Source organism: Dermacentor andersoni, chromosome 2 (assembly GCF_023375885.2).
Source record: "Dermacentor andersoni chromosome 2, qqDerAnde1_hic_scaffold, whole genome shotgun sequence".
NCBI classification, from domain to species: Eukaryota; Metazoa; Arthropoda; class Arachnida; order Ixodida; family Ixodidae; genus Dermacentor; species Dermacentor andersoni.
The window spans coordinates 135,912,864-135,936,444 of record NC_092815.1 but is presented as its reverse complement, the minus strand read 5'-3'; positions in this window follow the sequence as shown (position 1 = coordinate 135,936,444).

Here is a 23,581-nt window from a genome sequence, read left to right as displayed (position 1 = left end):
CCACTATTAGGTTATTCGGCATACTCCACCAACCCTAAACAACATGCCTCAACTGGTTTCCGCGTTGTGGCTGCACCTTCCTATGAAAACATGTTCTTTCTGGCAGCGCTAAACCTAGGAAAGACCTCCAAGGACCCAGGGCATATGACTCTGTGATGTTTATCGCCTTCTGGATTCGGCATACATAAATATTTTTCACTGACATCTTCGCCGCCTGCACTTACGAAAACGACCGCACGATGTGGCCGCCCAAAGATCACTCACACTACTGTATCAAGTGGTCCGGTGGGGCCTAGAAAGACTTGCATCAAGGCTCCCTAATGGTCCTTCGACACCGGCTTCTTGGCTTAGCCCTGCGGCGAATGCTATGCTGTTGTACCAACAATGCTCACTAAGACAATCTGCAATGCCCACAGTCACCGGCGCTTTGAAAAAAATCTTGGCGCCACCTACGTGGCTGCCTGCACGGGACATCTCTCAACGCATCGCCAACACGACCCGAACGACTCAAACCTGCCCTTTACTCAACGGACAAGAAAGCTGTCGTGTCTACGACAATAACACACTGCGCGCAGGTGGCAAGCTCTCCTTCCGCCTTCGTTGTCCATGCCTTTTACCTCCATGTACACGTTTCACGACATTGTCGCGTACAGCCCCTGCTCAGGTCGACCATGCATGTTACGCCGCGCACAGGCACACAGGAATTTTAATGCGTTAAAGGGCACTTCGCACCTACTTATCTATGTAGGTTTCTATTTAACCGTTTTCCCGCCTACCGAATATCTGAGTTGTCCTTGGTCGAATAGGTAGCGCACCGGGCAGCAATAGTGAGGGAACAGAGTTCAAAGCAAACCATCAGACTAACTTGGGTCACTGAATCTTTGCCAATGTATACATGTTGCCGCTCTTCTACGGACGTTTGACGCCGACATCGGTCATTGCAGATGCGGGACTGGGTAGGTACTGCTGTTCAAATAAACTCTCTGACGCCGACTTGAATCTCTGGGTACGTATGTGCCTATCGGCATGTACTTGTCTTCAATGAACGTCTTTGACGTCAACTTGAGTAACTAGGTATGTGCTACTGGGAATCTTCCGCTTTGCAATGACAAAAAGTGTCACATTTTTCCTATGCTGAATGGAATCGAACCTACGTCACAAGGGTTCTTTACGGACAGCAACTCGACGCTTTATAAGGCTACGCCACAAATGCATTGGGTATGTGCGCTTTTCCAGGAATGTCGTTCACCCTAATGCCTTAGCGAGATGCGTCACGAATACACTCGGTATGCGTCAGTCTTCAATGAACCTCTCGCAAACTTGGGTCATTGAGAATGTGCCGCTGAGTGTGCGGCAAATGAAGAAACAATTCTCAGCATTTCGCATTTACCGGCGCGCCACGCTTGTCTCGGAGGCTATACGCGGACGTGTTTGTCAGCGTTCGCACGCACCGGCATGCCATGCATTTCGGAGGCCAAGCGCAGGCGTCGCGGCAGCGGCGCTAGATGGCGCCGAGTGTTCTTAGGGAAGCGCGAAATGGTAATCCTGCTGCAGTAGACGCATCTTGGATAACTTGTTTCGACGCTTACAGTACGTCGCGCCGCTATATTGATTCAATGCTAAACACATTTCCGTCAACAATCATTGTGAGATGGGTTCCGCCGAATTTTTATCGCAGCTAGTCACACTAGCGTTACTTCGCCTCCTATAGCTAATTCTGCACAGCAGCAACTATACCACAGGTAAATTTAGACGGATGCTCACCTTTATCTCCTGCGCTGCTTTCTCTGATGTCGGTCGTTCTGTAGGCGTCCTCTCGATGCTGAAGCTGACCTCTCGGCTGTGCCAGTACGTGGCCTCGCAGTCTCGAGCTGTTCTTCTTCTGCGTTGTCCCGCGGGCTGGCTCGCTCGCTCGTGCTGCTTGCCCCTTAAACCATGACACTTACCCACTACGTGGAATTGGCCAAGGAGGAGGAGAGGTAAAACATTAATAAAGAAGTAAGGCAGGAAGAAATAGTACAAAAACCACTGAAATAAAATAATTGTAGAAAATAATATCGTTTTTTGTATTTTTTTTGCAAAATATATAATTTACCAAAAGACTTCCAATTCGGATTTATTGAAATTATTTCTAATACGATCGGCAATCTTGTGAAGCATTAGCTCAGGAAATTACCCCGGTACTCTCCTTGTAATAGTGGGGGAAAATATCTCGAAAGGGACAAAGACATAAAGAAGGAGAGATGTGCGCCATTTCGCTGAGCAACAAGAACAAGGTAGGGCACGATACCAACTTGCCAAGTTGACGATTTTTCTGTCGTATGTTCTCCTCGTGTCACAGAGGTACTCGCAAACATGAACATGCAGACCTTCCTGTGGCTAACGCCCAGTGCAGTGGCTCGGAAGGAGAAAATATTCTGAGAATTCACAGATGGTGGCAGCAGAGAGAGAGAGCACAGAGGAGACGGCGCCAGGTCCAACCTGTGTAGATAAAAAGTTTGATGGTGGAATACGAAACAATAGTTCTGTGAGGCCAATTTTTATATTTACGCGTGGTATACCATCCATTGTCCCATGAGAAAAACAAACGCTCAAAGCCCGTTGTTGGAATTGTCAGTTTGGAGAATCTTGAAAATTAGAGAATTTCTGGACTTAGCCGCGAAATCCGAGATTGACAGAACAGACATGACTGCAGCACCGTCAAAAAATATACGCGCAAATGTGTCGACCATTTCATTAAAGATATATCGCGATGCCCTTGCTTGCACCTACATATATCACAACAGACGTAAGTTCAAAGAAATCAAAGATTCAAATCCATTCAATGCTGTGGTTTCAGAAGATGAAGGCAGTCGTATACAAACTGACAGAATTTCTCCCTATAACAGCTGCCAAAAATTTAAGGGAAGTTCTCAAAGAGCCACAATATTCGCTAATATTTCTGCCTTAATTATAGTGTATGTTGATATGGAAGACGTAGCGTTAAAGAACCCCAGGTGGTCGAAATTTCCGGAGTCCCCCACTACGGCGTGCCTCATAATCAGAAAGTGGTTTTGGCACGTAAAACCCCATAATTTAATTTCTAATATGGAAGACGTGATGAACTCGACCAGGTTAGTGACTCAGAGTATATGCCCAAAGCCTAGTGAAGAAAAACCATGCAGTCATCATATGCGGCCGAGAATTCCGCGAAGTTCTTTCCGAATTTACCATGCAGAGACTGCAGCCGAAGAAAGGGTCAAGCGCGGTACATCCCATAGCTGCCAACCATTGCCACGAGGTCAGACCCTCGAACCTCGCACTTGTCGTTCGCCGTTACGAGGTGGAGACACGCATCTAACTTGACGTTAGGCTGCCTCGATATCCTCCTTGCCCACCACTCCGTGGAGGATGTGCGCATTCAGGCACCCTATTTGACGACAGCGACCCCATGCCACATCACTGCACATAAACGAAACATTTGGCGGAACCTATCTCACGATAACTGTCGACGGTAACGCGTTTAGTATTGAATCTATGTAGAGACACAACGTATTGCCACCCCCGAAACTAGTCGTGTAAGAGGCGTGAACTGCAGCGAGATTTCTTTTTCGTGCTTTCCTAAGAACACTCGGCGTTATCTAGCGCCTCCGCCGCGAAGCCTGCACGAGGCCTAAGAAATACATGTCGCGCCGGTGCGTGCGATTGCTGAGAAACACGTCATGCGGCAACCGAGCTCCTCTCGCGTTTTTTTTTTTTTTTTTTGACACGCCACGCCATCTACTGGCGCTTCCGAGAAGCCAGCGCGTGGCCTACGAGACGAGATACGTGGCGTGCCGATGCCTGGGAACTTTTGAGAATTGTTTCCCTCGCTTGCCGCACGCTCAGTGGCACGTATACTCAGTGTCCCAAATTGGCGAGAGGTTCATCAAAGAGCGGCACGTACCCAATGCATTCATGACGCAGCTCGATTAAGCGTTGGCGTGAAAGACATTCATTGAAAAGCAGCACAATCCCAGTGCATACGTAGCGCAGCCTATTAAAGCAACGGGCTGCTGTCCTTGAGGAACCCTCGTGACGTGGGTTCGATCCCGCTCAGCATTGTATCGTCATTGTAGAGCTACACATTACCAGTAGCACACACATTGTTACCTAGGATAGTGCCAAAGACGTTCATTGAAGAGCGGCACACACCGACAGGCACATACCCACTGACCCAAGTTGACATCAAAGAGGTTCACTGGAGAGCAGCACAGACCGAGTGTCACATGTTGTTGTGCTACACTGCTTGAATATAGTCGAGTCAACGGGCACTGCATTTTCCTCCCTTGTTCTTCTGAAGTGCTTGTGCTGAGCTTCAGACACCCACTGACAACCTTGACATCAGACCAACTTGCCCAACCATGTGTAAGAACCTCCAAAGTTCCACGAAAGCGAAACGCGACGTGGGTGACGTCAGCACCCGGTGACGTCCTGCTGACGAAGGGATTTAAGGCGGAACCGGCCGATTGTTAAGAGAGAGTCGCCACAAGTCCCGTCGGTCTGGTGCACTCTTCGGCACCGCTACTTGTATGCTACTGCCTGCGATATCTGTACATATCGTATAAAGCTTTTCGTCTGCTCCAAGAGTCCGTCTCTCGACCCCGAGTCGCAATAATACCCAGTTAACGTCAGTGGGCGGACATCATGCACGCTCCTTCCGAGCATGCCAAACGTGTGCCACGCAGCACACTTTGCTTTCGTCGAAGTTGTGAGTCAGCAAGATCGTTACATACCCAGTGGCACATTCCCAGTGACCCAAGTGAGCGGGAAAGAGGCCTCATAGAAGAGAGGGACATATCCAGTGCATTCGTGGCGCTGCCTGGTGTCAACTGTGCCACGAATGCGTAGGTTTGTGGCACCGTTAATTCATTTTTTATTGCGAAGCAATACTACTTTAGGTCGCACTTCAGCCCGTTCCGTGGCGAGGCGGTGGTAGGCACCATTGACCTTTAGCGTGACCTCGCTGCGTGACCTAGAGTGACGTCATACCAGCTGTGTAAAAACGGGGCCCCATCTCACGCCGTCGCGAGGCGAGGCGGTAGCCACCAACGGCGGCCTAACTCCCGCTCCTCTCACCAGGGGCGCTACGGTCGGTGTGACGTCACACCAGCTGTGTAAAAACGGGGCCCCATATCACGCCGTCGCGAGGCAAGGCGGTAGCCACCAACGGCACGGCCGGACTCGAGCGGCAGCGGCGCGCGTTCAAGAACGCGCGCCGCTGCCGCTCGAGTCCGGCCGTGCCAACGGCGGCCTAACTCCCGCTCCTCTCACCAGGGGCGCTACAGTCAGAGTGGGCATATCTTGCGACGCGGAGAAAATGGACTGTTACCGCACCGTCGGCCAATCGATACTGGAAGATTTTGTAATGGGCACGCTGGTGAGGGAAATGTTTGTCGGCATACACGGATTCGACGGATGACTTCCTCTTAGATGATTCACTGTAAGCAGTAACACTAGCATAACCCAAGACTACCACCAGCCATACTACCAGCTGATCCGAGAATAACACACTATTGCTTCGCAATCACCAGGCTTAACCAAGCTAAGCCACGGCCGTTTTTTAAACCACACGAAGGAGATGGTTGTAGGCGAGAAGCATGCGTCAGGGTCAACAAATGGCAGTTTATGTTTGCGTGAAAAAACTATGATAGAAAACTGCTTCATAGACTACAGGGTGATATATTTTAATGCGCAAGCATACTACGGCTACTTCTGCCAAAAATATATCCGTCCGTCCGTCTAACGCATGACACGATGCGCTCCATAGGTATACTGTCCTATGGGGGAATATATGAGAATGCTTTATGACTACACATGACTGCTGAAATTTATGGTTGTGACTATATTACTATTACATTATATTAATATTATATTATGATTATTATGGTTATGACTATTATTAGTACATCAAGTTAGTAGAACTCTGATAAGACTAACTACAATGAAAAAATTAAGCATATGAAAACAATTAAGACTCCGTAAGACCAGTGATGGGTAAAAAAGCGCATTGGAGATTAATTATGTTGAAATTACTTAAGCGTGGTGACGACTAATTGAGGGTAATTATGAATATAAGTGACAAGTACAATTCATTTAGGGTAAGGCAACTTATCTAATCAAGAATTAAGTTAAATTTATTTGACATAATCGGCATTAATGAAGAGTAATTATGATGACCAAAAGCTAATTAAAATTAATTGGACACATGTTTTATTACTTAGTTAAGTATTTGTTTTATTATTTCATTGTCTATTATTTATTAAGTAATATTATTAGTAATGATTGAATAAAGATAGAGCAATCGTCGCCCTACGACCAGAGACGTTCGGATACGTCAGAGACTATGTGTGCGAGATGATCGGGCGACTAGAATGAATGCTCACACACTGTCTGACAAGTCCCACTATGGGTTACTGCAGTAATTTTTCTGCGACGTCCTTCAAAGACCCCTTAAGACGAACTTTGACATAATTCCCTTCTTAAGTGGGTTTTTTCCTTTGAAGAATCTCGAAGATTCCACATAACCTGTTCGTAGTAACTGGTCTTGTTGTGTTCCGGTTCTGGGGTTCGTGATTCGACCTCAGGCGTAAAACAGGTGGTTGCTTGCCTACGCCGCCGGAGCGCTTAAAACATCGTAGCTGGCCTGCGCTATGCAGGGACGTCCTATTTGAAGAAAAGGAATTGCTTTATATAACATATTTAGAAGTCCCAATGCTCCATGGCTATAAGAGCAAACTCATGCATGTCAGCGCACTTTACATGTCTTATCTCACTACATGTTTGAGCACACACGTCAGCACACTCCGCTGCACCAAAGACGTCCGCTTTCCGAACAGTTGTTTTCCCCAGGTCGGCGCGGATTGGATCACCGTGTCTCGGCCGATCAAAGGGGTCGCGCTGTTCACAGCGCTCCGCCCATGGTCGCACCACTTCGCTGGAATGCGGCGGTTGCTGTCACCTCGAAGGGAGCTCCTTTGTCGACCTATCAGTAATCAACACCGGACTCCGTCGTCGTCTAGGCAGGCTCCAGTGAGAGAGTCGCTTCGTGGGAAGCACCCAAAGAATGCCCATTGCCGTTTTGAGACGTAACAGTCTACATAGTTCTGAAATAGTAGGAAGAATGATAGACATTGCAGACACCCCGCGACCAACAAAATCATACCTTTTTTTATTGCCAGTTATATGCATATTCCAGGCGCATTTACGTCGTCGCCGTGATGTTCCATATACATTCCAAGTGTAAAAAAATTAAATTATGGAGTTTTACGGGCCAAAGCCAGTTTCTTATTACGAGGTACGCCGTAGTGGAGGACTCTGGAAATTCCGACCACCAGGGGTTCTTTAACGTGCACCTAAATCTAAGTACACGGGCGTTTTCGCATTTCGCTCCCATCGAAATGCGGCCGTCGTGGCCGGGATTCGATCCCGCGACCTCGTGCTCAGCAGCTCAACATCATAGCCACTGAGCAACCACGGCGGGTATGCATACGTATGGAAGTGCTTTTGTTTTTTTCCTTTTATGTGTCGTTGTCATCTGAGCGCATTTCGGGAAATTACAAGTAATCTCCCACGTATGACATAAGTTAGTAATAGCCATTAAGGTAGTTGCTTAGCGCAGCTTGTTCATCGATTGTCTCAATGCTGTGGTAAACAATGCAGTCGTCTGGCAAAAAAAAAAAAAGAAAGAACGACTGCGTACAGGATAATCGATGACCAAGTCATTCGGATAAATAAGAAAACGAAGGGGCCCAAGGACCGAGCCTTGAAGTACTCCGGAAATCACTGGTGTTGTTTGAGACTGAGTTTGCTATATGGACGTTTTGATGGCAGTTAGAAAGAGGCAAGCCACATTACAAGTTGGTTATTGTTTAAGAGGCTCCTATGTTTTGTCATTAAATTCGAATGGGACACGCGGTTGAAGGCTTTTTGTAAATCGAGAGAAATTACATCTAGTTGTCCACCTTTATCCAGCTTTCCGAGAAATTCGTTCGTAGTATGAATCACTTACGTCACCCTCGGTATAGCTAACCTAGCTAACACTCAACAATCTAGCTTCCCTACTGTTCTAAACAGAACAACCACAAAATGAAGCCTACAGAGTCAAAGCAAGAACCAAGCACTCACCGCAGACACAGCACCACGTCGCAAAGTCCATCTCATCGCTGTCAGCCAGTTGTTAGGATTGGGGGCTCAATCCCATCGTTCGCAACCCGTTGTCAAGATAGGAGTCCGGCATGAATTAGAAGGTAGCTGGCCCATGCCGTCGTCCAACTTATCCACGCTGAGGACGTTGATGAAGGGAAGGACTGCTTCTCATCGAGAACGAGGAATATGGGTTTATTTACAGTATTTACATGCAGCATGACTGCGAGAGAAAGTACGTCAGTCTAACACGACTGCTTGAGAGAGTGTCTCAGTCTAACATGACTGCTTAAGAAAGCGTACTGAGCATCCGCACAACAGCCGTTTATAAACACTCGGTCCTCCCCCGATTCCAAGGTAGCGGAAACGTTCGTCCAATCATCGTAAACACGCCGCCTCTCCGCGGGACGGTGTACACTCACACACGCACACAGGTTCACGGTCCGAAACCGACATCACACGGACTTCGTAGAACTCGGAGCGGACCCTCGCAGTGCGCCCGGGTAGCCATTGTCTTGCGTCTTGGTCGGCGCGTGGGAAGGAGCCTCCGACGACGTTCCCTCGGCAACTACCCCCCCCCCCCCCGTAGCAGATCAGGTCCGCGTTGGTGGGTTCGGTAACAATAGTTGGCCCGCCGAACTCATTCATTCACAACGGCGACGAGGCTAGAGCGTAACGGTGGCGTTCCTTGGAAGTTGACGCCGCCGTCGCCGCAACTGACTGGAACATTGCACCTCAGCTGGGCCGTTCTTAACAGTACTCACTCCTAATGGCCCGTTCACACTGAGGAATCCGGCCTCTACAGAGAATGGAATTCTCCAGCCGCCGAAAATCGTGTCGTTCACATTGCTTGCGCACCGCGCCGTCGGAACGAGATACAGCGCCATCTGCCCCATAAAGTGCTAACCTCCAACCAAGCGCGGTATATCCCGGATGTTCGCGCAGCTCGAAATTGCGCAGTTGTCTCCGTTCGCGTCGAGTTCGTGTGTTAATTTTGCGCGTCTCCACCATTGCTTGAAAAGGCAATGATGAACCCTGAGCAAGAAGAGGCAGTACTGCTAGGCCTGTTGACAAGCACCTTTCTGGCGATGCGTGACGCGCAGAAGCATTCGCCGAAGAGACGACGCCACCGGCGTTGCTGGGTTCGTCCTGCTTTGCAAGGGCACGCGTAGCTTGGTCACGCCACCTTGTCAGGTCGCTTATACCTTGTGCTTCGCGTGGTACTTGTCGAAAAGGATGGGGCGGTTACGCACCAATTTGATGAGCATTTCCGATGTCGCGACGCGTTCGAAGACTGCGATATGACGAGAGCATTGGGCTTCGCCGCCATCTTTTGAATTGCTGAGACGCGCTCCGATTGGTTCGCGACGAGGCAATCCGGCGGCAGCTGCCGCAAAAATCGGTCCGGGAGCGATCGGCGCGGAAGGGGCTGTCCGGCGGATCTCGCCGCCTCCGAACTGGGTTCCGCCGAATTGGGCGCCGCTCCAGACGCCGAATGCCTCAGTGTGAACGCGCCATAAGCCTCCCCAATTTAATAGCTCGAACACTTCTAAGCAGGGTGTCGGATCGAAATGTTTTTAGTTCTGGTTTTAGTTTCGTTCCACTTCAAACTTAAGTTCCGTTCCCGTTCTGCTGCGGAACGAAAAAAAAATATCCGTAACGGTTCATAACGGTATTTGTTTGCATACAAAAATGTCGATGCAAAGTAACAATAAAGACATAGTACTAAATTTTCTCAATAAGTGAATTATGAGCTACGAGATCATGCTCAGCGGCTTGAGTCAAGGCTCCGAGCGTCCTCTCACAAGCAGCAAGTCATCAAATATACTCGCTGAAATGCGAGGCCGCTGTTCCGATAAAACGTACTTAATAAAGGGCCCCTCACCAAGGGTCTGGCCATTTTGAGCTGACAAGCGCAAAGCAAACATTGAGCGATAACGATTGTGTCAGCAAAGTCTGTGTCAATGTGTCCGCAAAGTCTGTGATCGTGTCCGTAAAGTCGTGTCAAGGTCTTTCACTAATTTGAAATCGTCGAAGCCCCCGTACTGCAATCGAGAGTCTCCTTCCTCGTACACCGAAATTACTAAGCACTTTTACTTGGCTCGGAGGATCTACCCCCTCCCACATTGCAAACTCAATAGACCTCAGGCTTTGACACTAAGGTATCTACAGACGGGGGCATACCCAAACCCCTTACTTCTTCACAAGATGTACCCCGAAATTCAGACGACAAATGCATGTGCACTATGTAATGACTTAGCGAACTTACCTCACATGCTCTAGCGATGTCCCGCGTTACGCGGCGATGAAAGTAACACTTCTTCGCGCTGGGATGCTGTCCTACACAGCCCCAACCTCGAAGAACAGTTATGGGATGTCCAACGGGCCCGCGACGCGGCGGAGAGGCTCGACCTCTCTGTCCCAACGTGGGAGCGGCCCGCTGCGCGCTAGGGCGCGCCCTAAAGGACCCTAATAAAGTTTTTCATCCATCCATCCATGCTGGTGGCTAGACAGAAATTAAGACCTTTTGAAAGAACCCTTTCTTCTGGGTTAACTATTCCAAAAGGTTCGTCGTCTCTTTCCTGCATATGTTACGTCGTGTCCTGCGTGCTGAACATTGAAGAAACCATATATACATATATATATATATATATATATATATATATATATATATATATATATATATATATATATATATATATATATATATATATATATACTTGCTACGGAACAGTATTTGCGATGACAAAGACACGAGCAGGGTGAAGACGACGACGACGATGATTAGAGGCTAGCGCGGGCTGTTGCCTCTTGGCCAAGTGCGGCGTATTTCCTAAAACAATTAAATTATGGGGTTTTACGTGCCAAAACCACTTTCTGATCATGAGGCACGCCGTAGTGGGAGACTCCGGAAATTTCGACCACCTGCGGTTCTTTAACGTGCACCGAAATCTAAGTATACGGGTGTTTTCGCATTTCGCCCCCATCGAAATGCGGCCGCCGTGGCCGGGATTCGATCCCGCGACCTTGTGCTCAGCAGCCTAACACCATAGCCACTGAGACACCACGGCGCGTGGCGTATTTCCTTGTAAATATATTTGTATATAGCTTTTCGTCTGCGTCTTCCTACGTAACATATCTGGTGGAGGTGGGCGTTCACTTTACCTCGTCACGGAGCTTCGCAGTGGACGGTACGTTGAGCCTTCCTTCATGGCTCCCGGCGACAACTCGACGCCGCCGGCTCCGACACCTGCTGCCACTTCGACGAACTACATCACTCTCCCCGCTCCCCGTGATCCTGGCGTATTCTCGGGCAAAGATGGGGAAGACGTCGAGGACTGGATCAGCCTGTACGAACACGTCATCCGCAATAACCGGTGGGGCCCTACTATCATGCTCGCCAACGTAGTCTTTTATCTCGGTGGCACACCTCGAGTTTGGTTTCGGACGCATGAAGGTGAGCTCACCAGTAGGGATTTGCTTAAGCAAAAGCTCCGAGACTTGTTCGGCAACCTACGGTCACCAACTCAATTGCCGCGCAGAAGGCGCTTTCTGGCCGTGTGCAGACGTCAACAGAGCCCTACGTCCCGTACATTCAGGACGTCATGGCTCTGTGCCGCAAAAGTTGACACACACACACACATGACTGAGTCAGACAAGGTTTCCCACATCCTCAAAGGCACTGCCGATGGCGCCTTCAACTTGCTCGTTTTCAACAACGTGGCGACGGTGGATACAGTTATAAGAGTGCCGCCGCCTGGAACTCGCTAAATGCCGACGTATCGACCAGCAGTTTGCCCGTCTGCCCAACACCCCAGCAACATCTTCCTGTGCCGACGCCCCTCGTCCAAACAACACTGGCGATGTTGCCAGAATCTTCCAGCGTGAGATCGAGGCCGCCTATCCGGCTGCCTTGGACTCCAGCCCCTCCAACGCATCTGCAGTCACGGTTTCCCTGGTCCAGGCAGTTGTCCGCCAGGAGATCGAAAACATGGGTCTCCACACCATCTGCTCGGGCCATCGCTCTGATACCCACCCGGCTTCTTCGATTCTGCCCCGTCCAGCGTCTTCTTACCCACCACGTTTCCGCAACCCATCTGAATGGCGCACTGCTGACGACAAGCCAATTTGTTTTCACTGCCATCGAATCGGGCAAATTTCTTCGCTGGAGTTCCCCGAACCGGTCTACTTATACTGCCTACTCTCGCCCCCGAGGTGGCCCTTCTTGTCCCTATGCCGCCCGCTCCGATAATGCCGCCACAGATTCTCCTGCGCCGAACCGCCCCTATTCTCGTTCACCTTCGCCCCAACGACGACAATCTCGCTCCCCCCCAGCCCCGTCGCTCCTATTTGCCGACTCCCTTCGGCCGCCGCTCCCAGCCGGAAAACTAGACGCTGCATTGCTCCCTACGCCGCCAAATCCTCTACTGACGTTGCCCACTCATCGGAACCTTCTTGACGTGCAAGTCGACGGTGTTTCTGTATCTGCTCTTACAGACACTGGGGCGCATTTGTCGGTAATGAGCGCTGACCTTCGTAACCGGCTGAGGAAAATAATCACGCCCGCCACGACGCCTGTTGTCCGTGTCGCCGATGGCGGAACAGCCCCCGTAATTGTAATGTGTGCCGCCCGCGCCTCCTTCGCCGATCGCTCCACTATCGTGCTATTTACAGACATCGCCCACTGTCCCTACGACATCATCCTCGGCTTAGACTTCATCTCCGCACATTCTGCTCTCATCGATTGTTCCGCCAGTACTCTCCACCTTGACCTGCCTGTTCTGGATCCCACTGAACCACACCACAGTCGCCTTAGTTCCGTCGACTTCGTTCGCTTGCCACCTTCGGCACTGATTTACGTTGACTTCGTGTCGTCCCCACCAGTCCCCGACGGTCACTACATCGCGGCTCTTATGCAAGACGTCTTCCTTACACACGGGATCACAGTACCTCATGCAGTTTTATCAATTACGGCGAATTGCGTCTGCCTGCCAGTGGTCAATTTTGGCTTGACGACACAAGTGCTACCACGCGGGATGTCTGGCCCAGCTTTGCTCATTCGAGGATCACTCAGTAGCATCTATTGCAGTAGACGACAATTCAGCCGATCCTCCTCTACCATCGGAGTCGGCAACTTGTACCATCGCCGACTTACAGAAAATGATTGCGCCCGACATGCCGTCCGAGCACGCTCGTGAGCTCTACCGCGTTCTGTTTTCCTATCACATTTTTTTTACTTTAACGATCGCCCTTTAGCCCAAACTACAGCTGTTAAACATCGCATTAATACCGGCGATGCCCCCTCGTATCCATCGCCCGTATCGAGTGTCAACGGCTGAGCGTCAAGTTATTCACGCCGAAGTTCGCAAAATGCTTGCCAAGAACATTATTGAACCGTCATGTAGTCCATGGGCGTCACCTGTTGTACTGGTAAAAAAGAATGATGGCTCATGGCGCTTTTGCGTGGATTATCGGCACCTTAACAGGGTTACCAAAAAGGACGTGTATCCCCTACCTCGGATTGATGACGCCCTTGAGTGCCTTTACGGTGCTCGCTATTTCTCCTCTATAGACCTTCGCTCCGGCTCCTGGCAGATTGCCGTGGACGATCTCGACCGCGAGAAGACTGATTTTGTAACACCCGACGGTCTTCATCGATTCAAAGTGATGGCGTTCGGTCTATGTAACGCTCCTGCCACTTTTGAACGCGTGATGGACTCCCTTCTTCATGGCTTCAAATGGCCCACGTGCCTGTGCTACTTGGACGACGTTATAGTATTCTCCCCAACGTTCGCTACGCACCTCGAGCGCCTCTCAGCAGTCCTGGACATATTTCGTCGAGCCGGTCTACAACTCAACGCATCGAAGTGCCAATTCGGCCGTCGCCAGATTACCGTCCTTGGACATCTCGTTGACGCGAACGGAGTGCAACCGGACCCAGGCAAGATACATGCTGTTACGCACTTCCCTGTTCCAAAGTGGGTCAACGATGTGCGCAGCTTCATCGGCCTTTGTTCGTACTTCCGCCGTTTCGTGAAAAATTTCGCTGCCATAGCACGACCACTAACAGAGCTTTTGAAAAAAGACGCACCTTTCCAGTGGGGCGATAACGAGGCCTCTGCATTTTCGCTTCTAACCGACCTTCTCACAACGCCTCCCGTTCAGGCCCATTTCGATCCTTCTGCGGCTACCGAAGTCCGTACTGATGCCAGCGGTCACGGAATTGGCGCAGTACTGGCACAACGGCAGCGCGGCAACGACCGTGTTATCGCTTACGCCAGCAGGCTCCTCTCGCCCGCGGAGCGCAACTATTCCATCACTGAGCGTGAGTGTCTGGCCCTAGTTTGGGCGGTTGCGAAGTTCCACCCACACTTATATGGCCGACCCTTTTCCGTTGTCACAGACCATCACGCGCTTTGCTGGTTATGCTCACTGAAAGATCCTACAGGAAGACTTGGTCGCTGGGCTTTACGCCTCTAAGGATATTCGTATTCTGTCACCTACAAATCTGGCCGACTACACAACGACGCTGACTGCCTGTCTCGCTACCCGGTAGACGAGCCTGACGACGCCGATAGTAGTACCGCCAACGGCATTTTCTCTGTGTCTGCCTTCGCCAACATCGTCGATGAGCAGTACCGAGACCTATCGCTGCGAGCACTCATCGAGCGTCTGCGCTCTACACCTACCGACGCATCCGTTCGCCGATATGTCCTCCAGGGCGGCATTCTGTACCGAAGGAACTTCCTCCCTGACGGTTCTGATCTTCTTGTCGTGCCAAAAAATCTACGACAGACTGTGCTCTTTGAGATGCATGACGCACCCACTGTAGGACATCTTGGAGTAACCCGCACGTACGACCGCGTCCGCCGCCGCTTCTGTTGGCCTGGACTTCTGTTGGCCTGGACTTACGTCGAAACTTATTACGCCACCCGATACGCTATCACGCGGGCTCTCCCTACCAGTTGCGCCACTGACGTCGCGGACTTTCTCTTGCGTGACATTATCTTACTTCATGGCGCCCCGCGACAGCTGCTTACTGACCGTGGTGGTAACTTCCTCTCGAAAGTTATCGCCGACATTGTGCGTTCCTGCTCCATTCAACACAAGCTGACTACCTCATACCATCCTCAAACCAATGGCCTGACAGAGCGGTTAAGCCGTATACTCTTACCGATATGCTGTCCAAGTACGTTTCCAAGGACCACCACGATTGGGACATTGCCCTTCCTTACGTCACATTTGCATATAATTCTTCCCGGTATGACACCGCCGGACTTTCTCCATTTTATCTACTGTACGGTCGCGAACCGACATTGTCCCTTGACACGGCATTTCCTCCTGATGCGATCTCAACAAGCGAGTATGCGTGCGACGCCATCGCCCTCGCCGACCATGCACGCCAGCTTGCCCGTACTCGACTGACGGCCTCGCAAACCACTCAGCAGCGTCAGTACAACGCCCGCCACCAGGACGTACAGTTTTCGCCTGGTGCGCTCGTGCTCCTGTGGTCGCCCTCTCGTCACCTCGGACTTTCAGAGACGCTCCTCTCGCGATACACAGGGCTCTACCGCGTGCTGCGCCAGGTGACGCCTGTGACGTACGAAGTTGCTCCTGTGCGTTCAACCTCGTCCTCTACTATGGCATCTAGTGATGTTGTGCACGTCAGTAGGCTCAAAGCCTACTACACTGCTTCCGAGTCCGGCGTTTAGTAGCTCCGGGACGGCGCTTTTACCGTCGGGGGTAGTGCTACGGAACAGTGTTTGCGATGACAAAGAGGCGAGCAGGGTGAAGACGACGACGACGATTAGAGGCTAGCGCGGGCTGTTGCATCTTGGCCATGTGCGGCGTATTTCTTTGTAAATATACTTGTATATAGCTTTTCGTCTGCGTCTGCCTACGTAACTACATATATATATATATATATATATATATATATATATATATATATATATATATATATATATATATATATATGTATGCGCACACCTTAGATTTCTATCAATTCGACGTTGACGGGACCAAAAAAATTGGCCGAATCATCTGGCGGGTCGAATTAACCTTGTAACGCATAATGTATCTATATGCTACGCTGAGCTTGATGCCTTTAAGATGCTCATTGAAACACTGGAAATTTAATCCAAAGCTTATAGTTGTGTTATTGATATGCTAGAGTAATGTTTCAGTGGTGGATAGTCTAGCAAGCCAATTATAAATTAATTAGTACAGTAAAGTTACACCTGAAAAACATTTGCTTTTTTTTGCAAATGTACTCTCCATTGCCAGAAAGAAATGTCAAAATGAGTTATAATTTTCCTTGATGTGAAACTATGTTTAACTAAACACACTGTAAAATTATTACAACCTTAAGGGTGTTTTCTGTCAATAACTCACACCGTTACATCCTTACGGGTGTAAGAGTTAGTTATAGATATATGCACCCTTAAGGACCGTGAATGGTGTTATCACTGCAGTATGAAACATGCGGGAGAAAAAGCAAAACACAGAGCTGATTCCATTTGACAGTATTTGCCCCTATTCTAACACACCCCAGAATTTAGCACGCAACCACATTTAATGGGTTCAAAGTGGGAAAGTAACGTAAAAATGACATCACAGTTCATAAACAAAGTAGAAATTGGACGGGAACCCGATTTCTGTAGCATAAGGAACGTACCATGCTTCAGATTCTCGCAAAAACATGAATAAGTAAGCAAAAAAGCAAGAAAATTACAACAGAACTCATTTCACTGCGACTGTCGATGGCGATGCGATCAGCATTTGAGAGAAGGAGATTCTTGTTGATGGGAAGGAAAGGTTGGGGTAAAGTGCAGCGCAGTAACTGTCTCTCAGCAGCATTTAAGAATGTAGCGAGAAACCGAATTTCGGAGAGAGACATAGAAAAAAAACCTCTTTAATGAGCATATTTTGGAATTCGCCTTGGTTTAACATCTCTAGCGGTCATTCTGAGACTTTAGTGCTTCGGCTATATGTGACATACTCCAGTATCGTCCCACTTTGCTATGGCACTAGCTGGCAGAGGTCGCCCATGAACATGCATGACGACGAATGATGACGCCGACGCACTGATGATGGAATGGCGAAGAGGGAATGACGTCAACTGAACAACAAAGGCGGCATGACGACAGCATGAAGACAATGAGATGATGATTCTTAAATGATGACGATGGTATAACGAGAGTATGAAGACGATGGCGTTACGACAGTATGACGACAACCCGGTGACGAAGCTGGAATGAGGACATTGGCATGAACACGACGGTGCGACGATTACAGTATGACAGTGGATGCATGATAGTGGCTGCATGACAAGGACGGCATAGGAACGATTGAATGACACCATGATTACGATAAAATGACGTCGATGGATCAACGAGGGCACGATGACATTGGTATGAAGACTACAGTGTGCCGACGATGGCCTGAAGACGACCCAAGACGAGAGGTCAGGATGTCGAAGTTGGAATGTCGAAGCTGGAATGGCGACAATAGAATGACCACGATCACACACTTAATGGGCAAAGCAGGGTCGGGTCGCGTCGGGTAGGGTGGGTGAGTGAATGGATGGATAGACGCATTTTTCACCGTTCGCACGCACTGGCATGTCATGCATTTCAGAGGCCACGCGCAGGCTTCGTGGTGGCTGCGCTAGATGGCGCCAAGTATTCTTAGGGAAGCGCGAAAAAGCAGTTCCACTGCACTACACGCCTCATAACTCGTTTCGACGGTGGCAATATGTTGTGTCACTATACTGATTCAATGCAAACACATTACCATTGACAGTCATCGTGACATGGACTTTGCCGTGAGGTTTTGTCTGTTTTAGACGGCCTATTTTTGTTACATGCTGTTTTATTTTAGAGAGGAGTTCCTAGGCGCCCGTTCCTTGATTGAGCGTCGGTGGCCCTCGGCGTAACTGAGCTCGTGCTCCCAGCTCACTGCTGCTGCGTGAGGCCACAAAAAAGTGGCAGCAAACAGCTAAGCAGTTATGCGCAAGCGCTGATAGACCAAAAAAGAAAGGCGGACATATAAGCAAGGGAGCGCGGTGTTTGATCTGGATAGCGAGCTGCTACCAGGTTGAAAGGGAGTGCAAGCAACGCTGCTGTTTCCTTTTCCCTGGTATTTTCAATGTCGATATTTCTAGATATCCGAAGTAAGGTGCAAAGCATTTCGAGTTAAGAGCTGAAAGCCACATGGATTGACACCACGGTCAGAAAAGAAAATCGGTTTGACCGGTATATTGAGATATCAGAGTTTGAATTAATGAGGGTTTACTGTAGATAGATACTGGAAAGTACGTCGATACCCTAAGATTGCTAACAGCATTAATACTGAGCCATAGACTGAGCCTTCAGATTTGCCTGTATGAACGTGCATCTACGAAGATGCCGAGTGGCACACGCGCGGGCATTCTACTCTAGTTCCCGCCAAATCTTATTCTTCTACGTCGCCTATTACAGCTTGTTCCATCAAAAACGTAAATGTCGACATTTAATTGGTTACAGGTAAAAAAACGAGTTTCGTCAGAAAGGAAAAGCATTGATTGCGATAGCAAATCATTAGACAGCTATTTGAAGTCAGTAGTTTTATCAGCTGCCTAAACTGGTGTAGACATTGCTTCCTAAATAAGTGTGCTGTCACGTGAGCACGAGCGAACACGAACACCTCTCTCAACCGCAGACACTCGCTGTCAGAACGTCGGCGTGATGAAGAGCGGCAGCCACGGCGAGTGAATTCCCCTTCCTGCTGCCTCTCGCTTCAATGCGAACTAGGCGCACGAGAACACAGCACACGCGAAGCCATCATTTATATCGGGCTGCCTAGCCTTCAAACCCACCGCAGATTACCTCCAAGATTGAGGGCGCACAGGCGCCGCAGCCGGAGTAGAAGAGGATTGCACATTAACCACTTATCTGCCCCCTCCCTTTCTCTACCAGCACGCACACCTCTCCCCGTTCATCCACAGCGCGCACCCTACCGCTTTTCTTCCTTGTGCATGCAAGATGCCGCCGCATCAAGCTACCGTCAAGCTACCGTCCTTCTCGGCTCACCCTAGCAAGCTTTCCCTCATACCTACAGCACACGACTTGCGGTCACGTGCATGACGCTTCAACTTTATACGAAACATCACGACGATGACGGAAATTTGCCTGGAGTGTCCATGTAATTGCCATTGCGAAAAAGGTAAATGAATTATTGTGTTAGTGAGTAAAAAATGCAATCGCTATATTACAAGGCTACAAAATATGTAACTGATTACAAGTAATTAATCTCATGCAATTTGTTACATACAAGTCTGTTAACCAGTGAAAATCTAACTATGAAAATAGTGCGGTTGTCAATTTTAATGGTGGGTATGGAAGAAAAATATTTCGGCCAGCAAAGCTACACAGCTTTACCTGATTGTCATTGACGTGCTGCATCAGTAGTTGATGTACTGGGCTAGAATGTCTGCTTTATGAATAAGGCAAATTTCTTATCATATATATTAGTAATATTACAAGAAATTTCCAGACTTATGGACCAATCATTAAGCCTATTTTGGCCATTTCTGGGAGGCATAAACTGAGGTCGACACTGTCTGGTATTGTAGTTTAGGTTGGCTTATACGCCGGGACAAGATATACAACTTGGGTTTGCGATTTTTATTCAATTGTGATTATGCATTGCTACCCGCAATGAGTTGCACCGCAGACTACTTAGCACCGTAGCCACTTCGATTTTTAAGAAAATTTGAATGTTAGCACAGGCCCGAGCATTCTATAACCTTGGTGTTATACTAAGCATCTCATGCAGCTTGCGCCAAAATTTTAAAATGAACAAGTGCCACGTAGCTAGACAGAACCAACTAAGGTCTGCCATCACTTGGAGCAAGTCAGACTACTGTTGGTATTTCACCTAATTACATCGTTCCTATAATTAATCAATTGCTTAAGCACTATATAAGAGCAAAAGTGTCCTGAAAATTTCCTGAAACAACCTGAAAATTGCTGGTTCAGCTTTCTATTGCTCAATACGAGAAACAAAATTTTTCCAAGCTTGAAAGAAAGCCCATGAAATCACAGCCTACATATTTCATGGGCTGCGAGTGACAGCGATGCCATTGCACCACAGTCACTTGAGTGCACCATGAAAATGTGTTTTCTTTCGTTCTTTCTTTCTTTCTTTTCTTTTTAATCTACCGCAACTGAGCGCACCTGCAAGTGATCAGGCAGAGAAACAATCAGATAGTTACTGTACCGAGGAACATTACAGTCAGAACCATGTTAAGCCAATGCTTCAAAGTGATTGGCAAATAAAGAACAAAAGACACTGATCATGATTTAATCCAAAAGTAGAAAGCTTGGACAGCTTGGAACACATTTCTAGCCCCACTTCAAGTACAAGCACTGTTTATTATGGCTACATGTTTGGCCAAGGTGTAATGAACTCTGAAAGCGCTTACATGTCCTCTGAAGCTGTGGCCAAAGCTTCATGTCGTTCACCCAGCCAGCTTCTATCATATCCGATGGAACAGAGGTTTGCTGAGCCACATCGGGTGTCATGCACATCCATTGTAAACATGGAGCTAATGAAGGCAGCTGAGGCAAGCAACGGACACATTGCCACAAGATCAAATATAGCGGTGCTCATGGGATCACCGTGAAAAGCGCTTACCCATATTTTTGTGCGTATAACCTGCCACCACGATCCACACCCCTCAAAATATATCCCTGCGTATAATCTGCAGAAATAACTGCATACAACACTGTTCAAATCTTGGCAAAAACAGTCTATCTTCGCAGATGCACGACTCATCTACGTCATATCTTCGGCCAGCGGCTCTGTTCCCCAATTCTTCGGCGGTGCTGACAAAGCTGGATTCACATGCCGGTCGTTATCACGGACAAATCAGTCACATGATATCTGACGTGAAGCGGATCACTTCGCAGCTATCACTTGCTCGACAGTGGATGACGGTGCGAACGGAGAAACCCTCGCATTGGCGACGGAGCAAACGCGACCGAGCCGAAAATCCCAACGGTGATTTGACTCACCGCTGTATCGCGAAACGCTTCACGCAGACTGAGGGAACGCCGCGGGAACTGGTGACGTACAAGTTTGCCGGCGCCGCATGCGCTATTTGCTAACTACTAAACACAAAATGGCGACCAGTAAAGGAGAGGAGAATGGGTGACCGCAAAAGAGAGGTGAAGGGAGCTTCAACATGCAGGGGTGGGGAGGATGTGGGGTTCCCTAGGAGATAACGAAACTTTGTTCCTCCTTGAACAACAAAGAACACTGCCTTGAGGGGTGGCTCCACGGCAGTGCGCGCCGCGCTGCAGTGAAGCCACACTTTATGGCAAAATTTGCATATAATTCAAAAATCCACATTCCCACTTTACTGGTAAGTTCTTCAAATGTTGCTGCGGGTTATACCCATAAAAATACGGTACACGTAACACGAAAAAGAAATGCTGTGCAATAGCGGACGCCACTTTAGCGCCAAATATGCACTCAGAAGGAAACCATAGACTGTCAAAACACAATCTAAAGCATCACAAAAGTTTATGAGCATCAAAGAACACCACAAACATTACTATGCATTGTAATCAAGCACAAAAAATCAAGGCAGGTGGGCCCAGTATTTCACTAATTCCAGTATTGGTCAATGCACCTTGGAACAGAGTCTTTGACAGCTGCAGGTGGCAGTTTTGCACCGTTGCATTCAGAGGGCATTAAGCATCTGCATTGCTCTCTAATTTCAGACGTGTAGGAGAAGGAGGAGGAGGAAAAGAAGGAATGGAAGGTAGGGAGGTCTAGAGGCACGTCTGGTTTGGTACCCTACATGGGGGGAAGGGGTTTCAAGAATGAAAGGAAAATGGAGAGGGAGAGAAGAAGGTACTATTAATGCGAACACAGGTGGTTGCCCATCAGTTCACACCTACAATTGGTCAACGAAGCCAGTTTGTTTCATGAACCACAGCAATGCCTGCACCACTTTGTAATCCGGCGAAGCGTGGGGCCATGGTTCAAGAATCTTTGTCTCTGAAAATTATCTGCCATATATTTGGTTTAAGACACTCTGAGGAATGTCACATTTGATGTCATAACGATTACAAAAACACGTCTTCTGTCGTCTTTTCACAGCTGCATGAGTTGAAGATAGGTGGGTCCGGCATTCCAATTAGGAATGAATAGGCTTTGGTAAAAGCCACCCTAACCAGAGGTGGCACAGTAAAGTTGCATCACAGCGGGAGAAGTACGATATAATCTACACCTTCGAGGTAGGATCAAGCCTGTGGAGACGACAGAAACAATCAGTGCACCACAAGATTTGCATCTAACAGTACCTTTGGCTGACGGCACTCGTGGTGTTTCAGTACACTCATGCAGTGCCACACAGTTGCCTAGGTGCCACGTGTGCACGGCACACGTTCGGCTAGTGCGAACACAACATGAATATGCACCACCGTGCCACCATGGAGATTGAGGGTGGATCACAGTACGATCCCGTCATGCAAGGTGTGCCAGCAGACAACGAGAGCTGGTCGTTCAATTCAGTCGCCATTTTGTAGCAGGCAGTCACAATGGAAGCCATGTCTCTATGTGTCTTGCACAAAGCTGCTTTTGCTGCTAGAACCCAGCAGTTCTTTGGCCATCGAAGATGACACAGTTGATCATTGCCACTATCCAGTAATACTGGTGAGAGTAGCCATCCAAGGTGGACAATCTCGTCGCCAACGTGGCGTCCTACGATGATGAGGAGGTATGAGGCTGCAGCATCAGCTTCTGTGCTTGATACTGCAACTTTCGTTTTCGTCCTTTCTTTTCAGTTTCAAAGGACTTCAGGCTATGTCGGAGTAAATTCAAGTTGCTGACAGTGAAGTTCGCAGCCTCATCCCCGCACCACGAGAATCCTTCTCATGGCGAGAATCATTCGTCAGTTTGCATTCCAAACATTTGTCATCAATAAAATGCTTGACCTCGTTCACGTTGCTGCGAGTCACAGCCAGTGTAACAAAGCAAGTGACAACTAGCCTCTGTATCAAACTGTCGTCTGTTGAACTTAAAATTCAGCACGTCTCACAGAGGGCACTGCAGTCTCAAATTCGTGTTTGGTAGTTCGCACATTCGTCTAGCACATAGCGGAGTGTGAAAATTGGACTGTGTTTGACGTAACTTTTGCTGCATTGCCATGGTCGCTAAGTGAAAGGTACCATGAGGGTGAGCAAGTAAATGAAGACCCCTCACAGCATCTGTTCTTGACAAGGGAATGGAACTGTCTGCGTTCTCGCATGGGTTGACTGGGCAGCATCATCAGCAAGGTCGTTACCGATGATGCCACAGTGCCCCGGAAGCCATTGGAAAATGACATCATGTCCCTTCATGAAAGCTTCAACAATATCTTCTCTAG